The sequence below is a fragment of the Solanum dulcamara genome, chromosome 4 (genome assembly GCF_947179165.1).
Source record: "Solanum dulcamara chromosome 4, daSolDulc1.2, whole genome shotgun sequence".
NCBI lineage: Eukaryota > Viridiplantae > Streptophyta > Magnoliopsida > Solanales > Solanaceae > Solanum > Solanum dulcamara.
The window spans coordinates 48,198,624-48,217,880 of NC_077240.1; the positions used below are offsets into that span (position 1 = coordinate 48,198,624).

Genomic DNA, 19,257 nt, shown 5'->3' on the forward strand with positions numbered 1-19,257 from the left:
TCAATATATGAGTAATCTCCACATCATAAGCCTCTAGCATTCTCTTAATACCCCTAACCTCTACTGAAATCAACCAAGGAACTTCCCACACTCCATCTAACATTTTCTTAGTAACAAGGGAATCAGTTTCCAAAATCAGAGGAAAGATATTGTTGTTGATGCAATAAACCCTAAGGCCTTCTTGGAAAAGTTTATACCCCGCAACATCAAAGACAGGTTGAGAGATCAGTTCTCTGGGCTTGAGCAGAGCTCTATGTCAGTACCTGAGTATGAGACTCGTTCCCTTAAACTTTTCAAATATCTTACTATGATTTTATCTATATAGAAGGAGAGAGTTTGGTATCTTATCTAAGGTTTGAGACTTTGACTTTAGATTGCTATAGAGTTTTTGGCATCGGCTGTAGGTCCTTTATGGATATAGTTGACCATGCTCGTACTATGGAGGAACTCCATAATAAGGCTCATGGAGGCAGCGATAGGAGGGCTCGCTTTCAGGGTAGCTTCAGTGGATCTCAGTCCCATGATAAGGGTTTTTCATGTAGAGGTCAACGTGTTTATCACCCTTCAGGGTTATCCTTATCGTCCAGCTTAGGACTCACTTCAGACTTCAGGCTGTGGGGATCATAGAACAGCTTGTCTGCCACCTAGACTATGGGGTGATTGTGGTTGTTTTGATTGCAGTGAGATTGACCACTATGTCAGAGATTACCCTAGGCATAGGGCTGCAATGCCATTGAGTAGAGGTGTTGCTCATGTTCATAGAGGTGTTCCCAGAGTGCTCGAGAAGGTGCTTAGATAGAACAAGTGGTAGAGATAGAACCCACTCCATAGGTGATTTTTTAGTAGTGGATCAGGTCTATAGAGTGTGTGTGGTGACTATTCGCGAGTGTGACATGCGGGATGACCTTATTTTGCTAGATATGCTTGATTTTGAATTTTATGCTTGGCATGGACTAATTATCCCCCTATTATGCAGTCCTATATTGCTTTGCCTAGATCGTTATCTTAAGTATGACATCCCCGATTGTATGGTAGGGTTTTGGTAGCCGCATACTAATTGGGATCATTTCATATGTTCGGGCTCAAAGACTAGTATCTAGTGGGTTCTTAGACTATTTGTCTTGTGTTTGGAATGTTAGTAGGGAGGGCCCTACAGTTGATTCTTTCCTTATTATGTGAGAGTTCGCAGATGTAACACCCTGGAAATTTTTTCGCAAAAACTCGAACATTTCATCACGTGTGTGTAAACTCGAACCGAAGGACTTGTAATTTTATATATGGGTTAGGATCATTTCCTAAGTATTTGAAGTATGTTAGATCCAAGGATGTGTTTTTGGAAGAGTTAGTACAAGGATCAACTTCAAACGAGCATATCTCCTAGAGTATAACAAAATGGGTAAAGGTCTTTGAGTCTTCTTTCCAACGCCACCAAGATTGTAATTTTTGGAGTTCGGAGTCAAAAGTTATGACCCTTTTTCTACAGACTAGTACTGTAGGAATTTCAGGCCTGGACTCTAACTCCAGAAAATTTAGGCTTGGCGCTGCAAGGGCGCGACGCACCACTATAGCGCCAGCAACAAGACTCAGTAGTTTGGTCCTTGGCGCGACGCGCCACTATTAGATGTGCAGGGTTTTTAAGCCCATTTTCCAGAACTCAGAAAATTTAGGCTTGGCGCTGCAAGGGCGCGACGCGCCACTATAGCGCCATAAAACAACCTCAGTAGTTTAGTCCTTGGCGCGACGCACCACTACTAGGTTGCAGGGTTTTTAAGCCTATTTTGACTTGGCACTACAATGGCGCGGCGCGCCACTATAGCGCTAGGAGAGTTTTTGCCCAGTTTTCCAGATTTTTGAGGAAGGGCAAATTGGATTTTTCCCCTAATTATATATATACCCTCACTTGGAATGTTTTGGGATCATTTTTCAGTCCCCTCACCTCCCAAAAACCCTAATCTTCATCCCCTCTTCTCTTCCAAACATCTCCAACAAGAAATCCTCTCAAAAGCTCAAGGATTCAAGATCTTCAAGTTATGTCTTTGATTTTTGATGGGATGTTCTTCATTTATAGGTATGTAAGGCTAACCTAAAATATGGATTGAGTTCTTCCATATGTCCATAGATGTGTTGGATAGAAGTTCTGAAAGATTTGAACCTTCTATTAAAGTTTTCTTGAAATTTCCTAAACTATAAAATATTACAAAAATATGTTAATGATGTTCTTGAGTTGACTTTGTTGAAAGTATGGATTCATGTATTCATTCACATGAACCCAAGATGAGATTTCTTTTTTGGTCATAATTTATCTTGAGGATGAGATTGATGGTTTTTATGTATAATAAAAACAATATTGTTTTCATAGTGAAATGATGTATTTTTTTACATGAGTTTGATGAAATTGATTTTGAGATATATGAGAATTGGGATAGTTATGAATGTGAATGACGTAAAAAGAAATGAAACATTGGTAGAGCTAGAATGTCACTTTTGTTTCTATAAATGGAATATAGAATTAAATAAGAATTTTGGAGCAAGATGTTTGATAATAATGTGAATGATGATGTTTGACAATGATGTGAATAATGATGTTTGATGATGATGTAAATGGTGATGTTTGATAATGATGTGAGTGATGGTTATCTTTAAACATATATAGAATGATTGATGAAGAGGTATGTTGATGATGATGCTTGAGGTGAAGTGGATTGGAGTCTAATGTGATTATGTGATATGTGATTTGCATAATTTGATTTGATTGGAGTCTTATGAACATTTTGAAAATAAATGATCTTTGAGAAGGAGTTTTAAATAAATGATTTGTGAACATTTTTGCATAAACTATTTATACACTATTTTGAGTTTAAAGAGTGATTATTTTCATCTTTGATTTAGAAAGAGTTTAAGCATAAATTGAGTTTGAAAAGTCCCTTAAATTCTCATTTTTGAACATGAGTATAAATAAGTTGAGCATTTTTACTTTAAAAATGTCGATTTTTGAGATTGAGTTGAGATTGTATGAATTTTAAAGAGAAGAGTTTGATGATTTGAGATGAGTCGATTTGAAAGAAAGCCCAATGAGGCTAGATTTGATTTGAGTTTTGAAAAGAGTCCAATGAGACTAAATGAGTATTTTGAGTATTTTACTCACTTGATAGATATGAGCATATTGAGTCTTGGGAGGAGTATCTAGCACCGAATTGGGTAAGAGTGTAGTCCAAACTCGAACTAATAAACTACATCGCCAAACGTAGAAGAGGATTAAACCGTTAAAGTCGTATGCTTCCTAAATTATTATCCTGATATGATAGGACTTGATTGGTTATAGATCCATGATTGTTGATTTGTTCTTACCCTGGCAAGGTATGAACGAATGTGGCAACAATGTCGGCTTGTTGTACTATCACTCGCTCATATGGTGATAGTTGTCGGTTAGAGAAACTCCCAATTGAATGGATTGTGCTTGATATGATTGGTTTGATTGTGATTGTAGATAATTGAGTTGAGTTGTAAAACATTGCATAATTTTAATTTGCGTATCTATTGAATTGAGTTGATTGCATATGATTGGATTGGATTAGGTTGGATATGTGATTGGATTGGATTAAATAAGATGTGATTGAATTAGAGTTGATGGTATGTGATTGGGTTGGATTGGATACGTGATGTGATTGGATTGGATCGGATTGTACATGATTGGATGGGATCGAATTGTAAATGATTTGATTGAACTGTATTGTACATGATTGGATTGGATTGTATGGTATATGATTGGTCTTTGTCTAAAAATGTATTCTTACCTTAGACTTATGACACTTTGATTGAGTCTCTCTTATTTTTCTGATTTGAGATATTTGAACCAACGTTATTCTTCCTTGAGGTATGTTTCATTCTACCATATTACATACTCGTACATTCCATGTACTGACGTCCATTTGGACCTGCATCATTTCATGATGTAGAGGCAGGTTTAAGAGATCGTCAATAGGAGCACCGTTGAGGATTTATACACACTCAGCGTATTGGTGAGTCTTCTCCTACATTCAAAGGACACCACTTATGTTATTCTTGCATCGAGTTAGCCCTTTTCATTTTGATTTGAGGTAGACATGAACATGTCATTAGCACCAATTAGATAGTAGTGATAGAGTCTTCATAGACTAGATAGTGATGGGTCGATTGAGTATTTTCTTTCCTTGAATTATTCTTGTCAAAGTATTTTAATGACAAAGATTGGAGTTTGATTTGTTGGCCCATGGCCTTCCTTTCTTGAGTTAGATCGTTGATTTGGATTGCCCACTAAATTATTTCTTTATTTTAAACTTTTCGCTATTTGAGTGATATTGAATGGATTATGTGATTAGATTAAGTGGTTCGCTTGGGGACCAGCAATGGTATTTGAGTATCGGTCACGTCTAGGATACCCTCTCGAGGCGTGACAAACATGTCTTCCCTACTATCCTACCTAGTTGAGCGTGATATTGATTTTTCTATTGACCTTGTGCCGGGAACTCATCCTAATTTTATTACACCCTACTTTATGGCACAATTTAGCATAAGAATCCTTTGGGTAAGGGCTTCACTAGATTGAGTGTCTTGACTTGGGGTGCTCCTACTCTATTTGTGAAGAAGAAGGATGGGACTATGCATATGTGTATCAATTACAAGTAGCTGAACAAGTTGACAGTGAAGAATAAGTACCATATGCCTTGTGTCGATGACTTTTTTGATCAACTTCAGGATGTTGTGGTGTTTTCTAAGATTGACTTGAAATCTGGTTACTATCAGCTGAGGATTAGGGCAGAGGACATCTCTAAGAACACTTTTAGGACTCGTTACGGCCATTATAAGTTCCTAATAATGCTTTTTGGGTTGACCAACTCCTCAACAATGTTCATGGACTTAATGACTTGTGTTTTCAGGCCTTATATAGACTCCTTCATCAGTGTGTTCATTGATGATATTTTGGTAAACTCGCAGAGTAGGGAGGAGTACGAGCAACATTTGAGGATTGTCCTCTAGACTTTGAGAGATCAAGGACTTTATGCCAACTTCTCAAAGTGCAAGTTTTAGCTTGAGTCTATAGTATTTTAGGGCACGTGGTGTCTAAGAACGAGATTATGGTAGACCTAGTGAAGATTGAGGCAGTTCGTGATTAGGCTAGGACTACCTTAGTGACAAAGATTCGAAGTTTTATTGGGTTGGTAGACTAGTACAGACGGTTCATCGACGACTTCTATTCTATAAAGCATTATTGACTAGGCTGACTAAATTAGATGTTCCATTTGAGTGGTTATACGAGTGTGAGGTGAGTTTTATAAAGCTAAAGGAGTTGCTTACCACTGCTTCTATTCTAACTCATCTAGTTGAGGGCGAGTGATTTATGGTATATTGAGACACATCCGATATTGGTTTGAGTTGTGTTTTGATGCAGTAGAGCCATTTTATAGCATATGCATTGAGGTAGCTTAAGGTGCACGAGCGCAACTACCCTAGTCATGATTTAGAATTGGCGGCAATAGTTTTTACACTTAAGAATTAGAGGCACTACTTGTATAGAGTTCATTGTGAGATCTTCGTAGCTCATAGGAGTCTTCATTATATTTTGAACTAGAAATACCTCAATTCAAGGCTGGGTAGATGTCTTGAGCACTTCAAGAACTATGACTTCTCTATTTTGTACCATCTAGGAAAGACAAATATGATGGTGGATGCCTTGAGCCGAAAGGTAGTGAGTATGTGGAGTCTGGCCTTCCTTTTAGTTTTGAAGAGACCTTTGGCATTATACATTCATCATTAGACAACATGTTGGTTCGGCTTGATATCTCTAATTCCATCCAATTTTAGCTTGCATTGAGGCTCGCTCCACCTTACAACAAGAAATCTGTAGCGACAGTTTGAGGATGTAGTTTGGCGGCCATTCGTGATCAAGTTCTGAGCAGTGATACGGGTGAGGCCACCTTAGACTCTGAGGTTTTTTTTAGATTTGAAGGTTATATTTGTGTTCCTAAAGTTAGGGATTTGATTTAGATTGTACTTCAGGAGGCTCACAACTTTAGGTATTAAGATGTATAGAGATTTAAGGCAACATTACTAGTAGAGCAGTATGAAGAGAGATATAACAGATTATGTAGATAACATTGTGTTGTCAGTAGGTAAAGGCCAAGCACTTGAGTCCTGGTGGTAGGTTTTAGAGCTTATCCATTCCTGAGTGGAAGTGGGAGTGGATCACTATAGACTTCATTGTGGGGTTGTCGTCGACTTCTCAAGGTGTTGATAATATTTGGGTCATTATGGATCGATTGAATAAGTCGGCTTATTTTTTGCCCGTCTAGTCTTTTTTTAGTGTCGAGAGGTTAGCCCATATCTATGTGCGAGAGGTAATTCGTCTTCATAGAGTATCGATGTCTATTATCTCCAATAGAGGCTGTTTGTTCACTTTTAGCTTCTGGAGAGCATTCCGAGAAGAGTTGGGTACTCGAGTTGATCTTAGACAATGTTTCACCCGCATATTGATGGGCAGTTAGAGCGGACTATTCATGTCTTGGAGGATATGTTTCAAGCTCGTGGTGTTCAGCTTTGGGGGTTAGTGGGATAAGTTTTTGGCTTTAGCGTTGTTTTCTTATAACAACAACTACTATTCAAGTATTCAGATGGTCCTATTCAAGGCATTGTAAGGTATGAATTATCGACCTCCAATTGGTTGGTTTGAGTCTTCGGAGCCTAGTCCAAGTGGTACAAACTTACTTTAGGATGTTTTGGCTCGAGTTCATATGATTTAGGATAGGTTACGGGAGGCTTAGAGTAGGAAAAAGAGTTATGTTGACCGTAGGCGTCATCCTTTGAGTTTTGGTGTAGGTGATCTTATTTTTCTCTAGGTGTCTCCCTTGAAGGGTGTGATGAGATTCGAGAGGCGGTGCAAGCTTAAGTATATTGGGCCTTTTGAGATCCTTTGAGTTGTTGGTGATATTGCATATTAGTTTTCTTTGCCACCTGCCTATTTAGTTGTTCATTCAGTTTTTTATGTGTCAATGTTTTTTACCGATATATTCATGATGAGTCCTATGTGCTTCAGTATGATTCATTCCAGTTGGATGGTTGTTTGACCTTTGTGGAGGATCTAGTTGCTATTTTGGCTAAGGATATTTGATGGCTACATTCGAGAGATATTCCCGTGGTTAAGGTTTAGTGGAGGCACCATCTAGTCGAGGAGGCTACTTGGAAGATAGAGCATGATTTGCGAGCCCACTATCCCCACCTTTTCGAGACTTTAGGTACTTCTTGACTCTTTACTTTATAGGACAAAAGTATTTAGTAGTAGAGTTGTAATGACCCTCTAGGTTATTTTTTCTATTATTCGATATTTTCGGTGTTTAGAAATTTCCTATAGCGACCTTAAGTCATTTATGAGTTTTTAGGATTGAAAGTTCGATCACCTGGTTGTTCATTTGGTTTTATTCAAGTTTCTGTGTTTTGGATCTTTTGAAGTTTGAATAGTTGTCTTCAATCAAAACTTCAAGTAAACGATCTCAGAATGCAATTCTAATGATTTTGTTTGCTCTGAAACGTTGAGTTTGGTCTAGATGGATCCTTGGTTTAGGTCCCTAGGCTTCCAGACTCATTTCAAGTAGTCTTGTCGCTTATGGTTAAAACGAAGCCTTGGGTGTGGAACCCACTTTTTGTTGAGACAACCTCCAACAGAAGTTTTGACATCTCCGTTGAGTCTGAAATGTCGAATTTAGTGGAGGTAGTATAGTTCATTTGCATGCATGGAGTTTCGAACAAATCTCAATCCTTAGTTGGGGTATTTTTCCAACTTCAAGTTTGTGTTGGTGCAACCGTTGCTGGTGCACCCATCTTTTTTGCTTGCCTCTACAAGCCTTGAGCCTCATTCGCGAAGACTAATGAAATTGTTGTTCGTGATCACAGGCTAGGCAGCGTGTTTGCGAAGGCCATTGTTTTCGATTTGCGCATTCGTTGGTGTTGACCACGCGATCATGATTAAGGAATTGTGGACTAAGTCAGTAATTGACCATCGCGACTGTGATCATTAGGTCCCGCGATCGCGTTGTGTAATGTGTCTGGCAGTATATCAATTCAGCATTTTTAACCAGTTCATTTCTTATTTCTTCCTCCTAAGACAGCCCTTAAGAGCTCTAATATTAGGTGTTTGTTATTGATTATTGTTGGGAATTACTGCGGGATTATATTTGGGCATTACTAAGGTTGTTACCTTTGCATTAAACCCGTAAGTTCCCTTCGATTTCCTCTGTTTTAACTCTTTAATAATGAATTCTCAATTTTTGGTATGTGAACTGTTTCGTAGCGTTTTAAAGCTCAGATTGTGCCCGTTTCTGAGGCACATGTTCCTTTAGCTAGTTGGGATCCATTGATGGAATAAATTTCAAAATGCTTTTCTTGAGTCCCACAATGCCATTTTGGGCTCATTTTTAGTTTCATTTTTTATTATTGCAATTTGGATTTCAAAACGATCGTATTAATGCTAAGATCATTAATATGTTAGCGTGACATCATTCGGAGGTGGCTCAGAAGGAAAAAACTTTAGTTTAGAGGTTTGAAGTGTGTGTGATCGGCTTTGAGGTAGGCTACGACTTACTTTTCCTAGGCCTTGCTTGTTTGATTATTCTAGCATGATAATTTTCTGATTGTAGGGATGGTTTTTAGCATGATTTTTTGTTTTTACTGCTAATATAATGCCATAGACTTATTTTTGTTATTTTTGGGTACCGTTGAGTTGATCATGACTAATTTGAGATTATAATTGTTCTCGTGAGTTATGTATAGGCTAGAATGGTCTTAATATTGATATTATTGAACTTTAGCCTAGGTTTGGCTAGAGTTGTTTTAGATGTTGGTTTTTAGACCTGCGAGGCTGATTTCAGAATGGAATTAGGTTATATACAACCCTCTGGGTTGGGTGTTGACCTTCGCGTAGCCCTATTAGTATATATATGATTGGCTAGCTGGTGAGTGGTTACCTAGACTCAAGAGGAGCCTATTTTCTTTTAGCTTTATAGCTTACCCGAGGTGAGATTTCGGGAGGGTCTAACTAGTGTTGTTGCTATTCTGAAGTCAAACTCTGGGATATGTTAGGGTTCTGTACAACTGATTCGATGTAAGACTTCGAGAGCTGTTGTGTTTCTATTTGGCCATTCCGATGTAAGATTCTAGGGCAGGGGTAACCTCACCGATGTAAGATTCTCGGGGCTGCTGGTTCTAAGAAGGCTTTCCGATTTAAGATAACAAAAAGGACTAGCCATTCCAATGTAAGATTCTGGTAAATGTTAAGTTATATCAAGGCTTTTCGATATAAAATTCTGGGAAGGACTAGTCATTCCAATGTAAGATTTCGGAGTATGTTAGATTCTGATAAGGCTTTGTGGTGTTATATTTTGGGAAAGATTAGCTATTTTGACATAAGATTTCAGGAGATGCTAGGTCACATGGTTTTAATCTCGATGTCAGATTCAAGGAGGGGGTTAGGGTAATCTTTAAGTTGTGCCTTGTAGTGTAGCTTTTATTTATACCTATCGGGCTTATGGGGATTCGAATGGGTTATTGCTTGTATGTTCTTATCGTTGTTATGCCTTGTATGTGTCATTTAGGCATATGGGAGCCCAGTTAGGTTTAGATAATTTTACTATTTTTATTATTTATTGTAGTAGTTTTACTTTGACACATGCCTAGTTATACCTTTATTGTTTCCTTTCTACCTTGTTATACTCGCTCGTTATTATCTTATTGCAATCGCGAGCTAGGTCGGCTTATGATGCCTACTGTGTACTTGTTTTTTTGGCATATTACACTGCATCTTTTTTCCTAATGCAGATCCGAGCGCTAGTAGACCCCATTGACTTTCTTATTGTTGTAGCTGGTGTTCTGGAGATTGAGTGTGAGCTTATTGACGTCCGTGTTTGACTCATCTCCTTTAGTGCATTTTAGTCTAGTATTTTGTATTTTGCGACAACTTATATATTATTGTATATGTCTAGTATGTACTCGTCTTTTGTAGTAGCTTTGCACTAGCATCCACTAGGTTTTGGGTCGGATCTTTGTAATTTTGTCCTCGTTCTAGGGTTGTATATATATTGTTCCTTATTTTTGTTATTCTTTCTTAAAACTGTCTTTTTATGCTTCTTATAGTTCTTCCACGTTCTAGGCCCGTTATTGTTGGTTCCGAGCTAAGGGTAAGGCCTACCTACTGGTGGGGTTTAGGAGATGCCATCATTGCCCCAATTTTGGGTCGTGACAACAAATGTGTTTATTTTGAGATAATACTCCCTCAATTAGTTTTTAATTTTCAGAAAGATAGTTAAATTTTGTGGGGGATTCGATGTCCTCTCTGAACAACTTCGAAATTATACTAGTACCTCCTTTCTCTGTCAAAGCCAATTTGAATAAAGAACATATTGCTTTCTTTTATTATTATTTATCACGTTTCATTTTTTGAAAGTCAAATTGTACGAATTTTGATTGATATTTTGACATGATTATTAAAGATAATCATAAATAGTAAAGTTGAACGTTCACTATATCCTAATTACCATCTAAGGATATATAGATGGTTAATGTACATTATAAATCAACTCAAGCTAAGTCACCAAATGAAATAATTCAATAAAAAAATTTTCTTGATTAAACATGTGGTATATACACAAAAATTTACATACCAAATAGAAAAATTCAGATCTTATTCAAAATATACTTATATATCAACTAGTCTTCGGTCATGTGCGTTGCATGTGTATTCATATCGATATTTATATAGTAGTTTTTGTATACATATTCTAAAAATATTTGACTGAACTATAAATTAAAAATTAAAATATAAAATACACAAAGAAGATAAATAATTTTGTATGTCCTTAAAGATTTTATATATGAATAAGAAGTCTCTATGAACATTTCTGTGTCAGTTATATTTTTCGATAATTCAATTAAAAAAATTATAAAATCGTAAAATCAATAACAGAACTGATAATTCAATTAAAAAAATCATAAAATCGTTAACTCAATAGCAATAAATCAATAATATTTTTTTATTCGTCTTATAGGTTGAACCAATTTTTGCACACCCTAATTGTTACTAGTTTGAAAGAAAATAAGATTTTATTCATTCACATAAAACTTAAGATGATATTATGAGTTGTACCAAACTATACAAAGTTGAATTGTCTTCAGAATTCCATGAATAAAGTGCAATTAATAAGACTACTTTCTCGTGGGAGAAAGTGGAGGAGCAAGAAACATTCAAAAATTCAATAAAATGTCAAAACATCAAGTGTCCAATTACATGCTACTATGTAAATCAATTCAAAGAATAGTCAATTTACATAAACCCATGGAAACCTTCCATAGACAGGGCCGTCTCAACCATAAGGTCATTAAAGCAACCGCTTGGGGCCCAAAATTTTTTAGGGCCCCAATTTTTCCATCTCTCTCTCTCTCTCTATATATATAGTATTAGTTTACTTTATTTAATGTGGAGGTCGTTATGATAATTGAGAAATTGAATAGTATTTAATTAATTATAACATCTTTTTTTATGTGGCTACCTATTTTGTTAACTTATTTATATTTTGGTGATTATCATGAACCCACATTACAATTCTTACATTCACCTTTTTTATTCCCCAATCAATTTTTTATCATCTCATTATTGAATATTCTAACGTATACCAAACGGCCAAACCTTTTGCATTATGCAAAATCTATTATTTTGTGTTTATAAAAAGATCAAATTTATTTTTTGATGTATTCTATAAATTTTAAGCACCACAACAAATTTCTACTAGTACCATTAAATAAACTTTTTAAATTTTGAGTCAGATTCTATTATTCTAACTTTATATTATATTTCTTCATTGAATATTTTCATTGTTAACATTTTTATTTCATAAGGTCTACGTACATCCTACCTTTTTGAGACTTCACTTGTAGGATTACATTGAGTATGTTATAGTTATTCAATTCACATATGACAACTAAAAGAAAAAGGCCTCTCAATGAAGTTTGACTTTAGACCCCGAACTTGTTGAGACGGTCCTACCTATAGAAACCAAATCAGTATAACAACTTAAATAAAACTACGACAACCTCTCATATAAAGACATGAAATATAGAAAAGAAAGAACACTTCTAAAATTGAAGCGTTGAATTGCTCATCTTTCTTGAAAAATGAATGAAAAGTAAATAAAGTAATATTCTAGATAGAAATAAGGATTAATTTTTTTTGAGACATTATTAATTAGTATATTGTTTGAATACATGGATTAGAAACATAATTTTTAAATTTTGTCACAGTAAAATTTTTGTAACTTTAATTAAATGAAACTCACTGTATTCTTCTTCTCCGAAGTTCATGAACTATTTCCATCCGTAGTTGCTAAAGTACTATGATTAGTGCAGGTGCACATAAAAAGGATTCAGATTGAATATAACATGTTGAATTGTTAATCCAAAACCTAATGCATAATTTTAATTTTTAAAAAGAAGTATCATTTTGTGCTACAATGATAAATATTAGATGTGGCAATGCAAGGACATTAATCAATACAGTAGTAAAAATATGCCAAATAAGAAAAACTTAATTGAAAATAAAAAATGAAAATACTATGTACCTTCTTTTAATCTCCACTTGCATCTGGAATACTATCATCTCACAAAAAAAGCATAAACCATCCCTTCTTAGCCTCCCAAAAAGAATATAGCAATTTATAGTAGTATTAATTATGAAGACTTTTAAAATTTTCTTATGTTAAATTTTTTTGCAGTAGTATTAATTTGCAAAAGAATATGAAAAGAGAAAAAATAAATGGAAAAATCTTAAAGATCAAAAAGTAAAGATGAGAGGTAAAATAAATGTTGTAATTAAATTTTAGATAACTTGTACGACTCAATAGGTAGATAAAATGCTCATTTCACTAAGTGTAGTTAGAATTACTCATATATAAGAACATATTATTTTTACTCGAGGATAAAATGGTCATTAACTTTTAACGGTTATTTTAATGTCTAATTTTTAACTTGGAGGCTTCCCACTTATAATATGATAAGTTTGATATGATATGATATGATGACTGAATAATTTTAAATTTGAAAAATTAGTTTTCAATTACAAATGAATGAGAAAATCAACAAAATTTGGCGGATAATTTTCAAGGATGATAGCTGACTATGCGAGACATAAGCTTTAGCGTCCAATTTAAAAGAGATCTTACACAGATGTTAAGACTTTAAGAACAATTGAAAAAATCATTCGTTATTTCATTGTAGAGAACCAATTATGTCGAATGGAATAATGAAAAAATTACCTGAGGATGTGATAATTTATATACTTTTGAGATTTTCAGTGAAATCTCTTTTAAGATTTAAATTCATCTCCAAAAGTTGGTATAATCTTATACAATCATCAAGATTTATAAATATTCATTTCAATGGCACTACAACAACCAACAATGAACTCATCATTTTTAGTCTTTCCTTCATAGAAGAAACCAAAGGATTCAAAAATGTCTTGTCTCTTCATTCTAGTGATGATCACGATGATCTCAATCTTGGTTTACTAGATCTGAATCTTTCATATCTGACCTTAACTCCTAACTATCAATTTAATGAACTCATCGGCCCTTGCAATGGTTTGATTGTTTTGATGGATAATGATGTTATTGTCTTATTTAATCCAGCTACTAAAAACTATATGTCACTCCCACCTAGCCCTTTTGTTTGTCAAAAAAGTTTTCATCGTGCTTTAAAGGTGGCGTTGGATTTGGTTTTGATTCGATTGGGAATGATTACAAGTTTGTCAGGATTTCAGAAGTTTTTTTGGATGCTTATTAAGGTCCCGAGGAGCAAGAGCAAAAAGTAGAGGTTTACGATTTATGCATTGATTCTTGGAGAGATGTGAATCATATGGATCAACAATTGCCTACTATACTTTGAAATCCATCTTTCGAGATATTTCATCATGGAATAGTTCATGGGTATGCAAAAACTAATCTAATTGATGTAATTCTCTACTTTGATATTGACATCGAGTTTTTTCACAATATGAATAAGCCTGATGCTTATAATGCCTATGAGGTAAGTGTTATAGCCTTACAGTATTGAATGAGTTTCTAATATTGATTTGCTATCCCTGTTCAAATTGCAATAATGATCAGTCTCAAGATACGATGTACATTTGAATAATGATGGAGTACGGTGTACACGGGTCTTGAAATAAAAAACATGTGGTTAAACCTTTTACTATTAAATTCCCATTAACAATTTGGAGGGATCATTTATTGCTTCTTCAAAGCAAAAGCGGACTTCTCATTACATGAATCACATGATAATAAGCTATTCTTATGAATAAGTTTTATGAATTGAATTGGTAGTTTTTGATTGCCTTTCCACATGACAAGTTTATGATTTTAAGACAAGTATGAACTTAGATTTATAATAAGCTTATAATTTATGAAGATGTATGATACTCCGTTAAAAGTTGACCTAGCACCGAGTGGGCTTTGAAATAGAGGCTCACCCATTAATAGAGGCATGGAACCATTAATAGAAATCCCATTGTCCCATAACTATATGCCACCATAGGAAGAAGGATCACTTGATAATGGAGATTTGATTTCTTAGAAAGGGTCACCCGTTAGTTGAGGCTTGATTCCGTAATAGCTTAGTAGATCCACTTAGGCATCATGGAGTCTACCTTTACAAGTAGCCTCTCTCTTTTCAATGTGGGAGTTATATTGGAATTCCATGTTACAGCTCACATCGTCTTATATGTCGATTAATGGTAGCTCCTACAAAGACTTATGGCTCTCAAATGACTTTTAATCTCCCACATATGTATGTTCCTTATGATGTTTTAAATGACTAATCCTACCCTTTTCTTTTATATGATACTCTTATAATTTATTGTGCATTGACTTTTTTCATGTCTACTTATGATTTTACTACCTCTTTTATCATGATATTTGAAATGGTCATTTGAACAATATGGTTTAATTATGCATTACATTTCCTACATACTTATTACATTCAAAAGTGCTAATGCATACTTCATTGCCTACGTTATATCATAATGTAGGAACAAATGCTCCATCCTCTTCTTGTGGCTAGTTGACGATTATTGAAGATTGTGTGGTGAGTCCTTAGCTTCGAGGGCAAGCCGAGTCTATATTTTTTTTTAATCTTAGACTATGTTGGTACATTGAGACTATTCCATATTATGTCATTCTTTTCTTTTAGGGTGAGCTAGAAACATGTCCTCATCGGCATGATGGATATGTTTATGGAGTTTATGTTGTCTTGCTTCATTCTAGCTATTCTATGTCCTTGGATTTATTACAAGTTTCCACTTTATTGTTACCTTATGTATGCTTATGATATGCTAAGAGGCTTGGTTGAGGTTTCTTCGAGAATCCTAATCGTCGTGTCACACCTAGGGCCCAGCTTGGGTCGTGAAAAACTTGGTATAAGAGCATAAGATTTTGAAGTGTCATAAGGAGTCCAATATCCCTCTTCAAGTATAGTCTTATTCATGTGTGTGAAGTGCACCACATTTATGAAAAGGAGGCTAGGAGGTATTTTAGAAAATCTTCACTTCTTGTATCATATATATTGCGCAATAGAGTGTACTATAAGTCTTTTCTCTCTAGCAATTATTCATTGTGATTTTCAGAAAATGCCTCTAAGAAGAGCTCCACTCCAAAGAGGGGTTAATGCTAATGAGGGACAAGCCCTTTAAGTTTCTAATGATCCTCTAGCCAATCAAGTTACTCATGCCGAATTCAAAATCGCCATCTCTATGCTAGCCCAAGACATGACTACTCAAGTGAACCAAGGGGTGGTGGCTCCTCTAAATGTGGATACACCGGCTTCAAGGGTTAGAGACTTCACAAGGATGAGACCTCTTGAGTTTCATGGGTCTAAAGTTGACGAAGATCCCTAAGACTTTATTGATGAGGTTCATAAGATTGTTACTATAGGGATAAATTTAAAAGAGAAGGCGGAGTTGGCGGCCTACCAACTCAAGGGTGTTTCTCAAGTATGGTTCAATCAATGGAAGGCCAAAAGAGTAGAAGGGGGTCGCATTGGTTGGGAGAACTTTAAGGTTGCATTTCTTGACTGCTTCTTCCCTCTTGAATTGAGGGAGGCAAAAGTGTTAAAGTTCAAAAATCTTAAGCAAGATAACATAAGTGTGAGGGAATATGCCCTAAAGTTTACAAAGTTATCCAATTATGCTCCTTCTTTGGTAGCCGACTCCTGTGCCCGAATGAGTGAGTTTATTTTGGGAATGTCAAACTTGGCGATGAAAGAATGCCAAACCGCAATGCTTATCAAAGAAATGGATATTTATATGCTCATGACTTATGTCAAGCAAATAGAGGAAGATAAGTTGAAAGAAAGGTCTAGAAGGGAAGCTAAGAGGACTTGAATCGATAGTGGTTCATCTTTTGCTTGCGATTTGGTGCCTAATTTCAATAAAGATAGATGTCCTTTTCCCACCTGTTGGAAATGTGGTTAGAATCACCTAGGAGAGTGCATGACCGGAAAGGATGGTTGCTATGGGTGTGGAGAAGTTGGACATAAGAGGAGGAATTTTCTAGCGGCTGCTAAGAGAGGATAAAAGATTCGTCAACAGACTTAGTACGGTACTTTATCCGGTATGTTGTGAGTCATTTGGCTTCGATGTCATCCTTAGTATTGATCAACTTCATGTTCATTTTTCTATGATTTAATTTAGAACATGAATGGTTGAATTTTCATCTGAGTTTAAGTGTTAGCTCCTCGTGCCTACTCTTACGAGTCGCTACATTTCAGCTTTCTTATATCTTTTCATATGCATGCATGTTCATAGAATCTATTTTTAACTATATTTTATGATTAGGTTGAAACTTTCATAGTTTATGCATTTTAAAGGTGTCATTGCATTCATGTTGGGTTGATAGTCCTTTTTTCATGTCCTATTCATTATAGCTTGAGTCCCATTCGAGGAAGAATTTCCCAAGAGGTGATAATGTAATATCCCGGGCGTTTTAAGGTTGGAATGTGATATTTCAAACATTGCAAAAATGGCCTCGTGGATTTTTAAGTCAAGTATCTCAAAAAATAAAATTTTCAAGATATTGCACTTCCAGAGGAGTACGAGACACAGACCTGCTTCCGCACAGTTCATTTTTCCTCCAAATCAAAATCTGGCCAAATCCTCATTCGCCAAAATTACCCTGTATGCGAACAACTCTGCATTTGGGACTTGGGTGCCTAGTTTTGTTCGAATTTAGTTTTAAGTAGGGGAACTTTTGGATTTTCCCTACTTATCAGTTAATGAACTTGCACATTTTTAGGACTTAATTCGACCCTATAAACTACCCTAATCCCTTATTCTCATTCATTCTTTTACAATTCATCTATTTCAAATAATTCTCTCTCTACAAAAGCTCTCAAGTGACCATTGATGACATTCAAACAATTCTCTCAAGAGCTTCAACAAAAACTTAGAATTTCTTCAAGTTTCTTCTAGATTCTCATTCAAGGTATGTGGGTTTTCATCCATGGGTCCTTTTCATCCATGGAGCCCAACAATTTTTTAAGTTTTTCAATCAATTCAAGTATGTATTTTTATGGGTTTGATGATCTCAATTTCAATTACATGAATTTTGATTTAAATTATGATTATGAATCTATTTTAATATGAATTTAATGATTATTGCATGGAATTGAAGGTTTTTTTTGATGAATTTTCCTACATTACTCTTTAGTGTCATGACATGTATGATGAGTAATTTCAATTATACTTCCAATTGATATTATTTTCATGAGTTATGTATGGATTGATATAAACTATATGATCATGTATGTTTTCAATTTTATTTCATGATTTCCAAGTCAATTAATTGTGAACCCATGTTTTCGCCTAAATTTTAAGTATGAGTTATGATCATGGAATTTGAAGTGTTCAAGCAAGCTTTATGGAAAGAGGGTGACATAAGAATCTAATGATATTCTTTATAAAAAAAGGATTCTTAATGATGGAAGGCCAACACCCACATTATATGAATCACATGATAATGAGTTATTCTTATGAATAAGTTTTATGAATTGGATTGGTAGTTTTTGATTGCCTTTCCACATGACAAGTTTATGATTTTAAGACAAGTATGAACTTAGATTTATAATAAGCTTATAATTTATGATGATGTATGATACTCCATTAAAAGTTGACCTAGCACCGAGTGGACCTTGAAATAGAGGCTCACCCGTTAGTAGAGGCATGAAACCATTAATAGAAATCCTATTGTCCCATAACTACTTGTAGAAATAGAGGCTCACTTGTTAGTAGAGGCATGAGAACATTAGTAGAAATCCTATTTCTTCTTTATTGTTACATTATGTATGCTTATGATATGTTAAGAGGCTTGGCTGGGGTTTCTTCGAGAATCATAATCGCCATGTCACACCTAGGGCCCAGCTTGGGTCATGACAGCACTGGTATGTTATGAGTATTTTAGTTTGATGTTTATGATTTATTAGATTCTAAAGAGAATCTTTCTTTTCTGACTCCTTATAATACTATGAAGTTTGGTGTTAGTCTCGAAACTCTATTAGAGCCTTTCTCAGTCTCTACTCCTGTCTATGATTTAGTTTTAGCTAAACAGGTTTTCAATAATTGCCCGATCTCAGATTTTTAGAAAATCACCTTAGTTGTTCCATTAAAGTTAAATATGATTGACTTCGATCTTATTCTTTATATGGATTGACTTCATTCTTTTTATGACTCTATTGACTATAGAACCCGAGTGGTTAAGTTTCAGTTTCTGAATGAACCAGTCATATAGTGGAAGGGTACTAATTCAACATATAATGGTCAGTTTATATCCTGCCTTAAAGCTAGAAAGATGATTCTAAATGTTGTATCTATCATCTAGTTTGGGTTAGGGATATGAATTTCAAAAATCCTACTATTGAGTTAGTTAATGTTGTGAATGAATTTTCGAAATTGTTTTTTGATGATCTTCTTGGTATTCCTTCCAAAATGAGAAATCGAATTTGAAATTGACCTTCTTTCAAATAGCCACCCTATCTCTATTCCTCCTTATATAAAGGCTCCGATAGAACATAAGGAGTTGAAACATCAGTTAAAGGACTTTTTGGATATGGATTTCATTAAACTGAGTCTCTCTATGGGGTGCTCCAGTTCTCCTTGTGTCACGACCCAATCTTCCCCTTAGACGTGACATGAAAAAT

General features: G+C 35.2%; 1 pseudogene; it reads left to right on the plus strand.

Annotated features, from left to right (window-relative positions):
• The first annotated feature begins 13,300 nt into the window (after window positions 1-13,300).
• LOC129884243 (F-box/kelch-repeat protein At3g06240-like) lies at window positions 13,301-14,201 on the plus strand (annotated as a pseudogene).
• The last annotated feature ends 5,056 nt before the right edge of the window (window positions 14,202-19,257 follow it).